Source organism: Eimeria mitis, genomic scaffold (genome assembly GCF_000499745.2).
Source record: "Eimeria mitis Houghton genomic scaffold, Emh_scaff6611, whole genome shotgun sequence".
NCBI classification, from domain to species: Eukaryota; Apicomplexa; class Conoidasida; order Eucoccidiorida; family Eimeriidae; genus Eimeria; species Eimeria mitis.
Genome location: NW_013574749.1, coordinates 1 through 264, shown reverse-complemented (window position 1 = coordinate 264; position 264 = coordinate 1).

The window sequence follows — 264 nt, the reverse complement described above, 5'->3', positions numbered from 1 at the left end:
TTTCAGTCTCTTCTTCGCTGCTGTCGCTTATCTCCACCACCTGCAGGTCCTCTGAATCCCCACTGTCTTGCAAACCCTTTCTGCTGCTGCTGCTGCTGCTGCTGCTGCTGTTGCTGCTGCTGCTTCTGCTGCTGCTGCTGGGCTGTGCATCCTCTACTGCCAGCGAGAGGAACCCAGCACCCGCAGCAGTGGAGGCAGCAGCAGGCGACAAGGAGACTGAAGATATCTTGCATGTTTGTGCTGCTGTTGCTGCTGCTGTTGCTG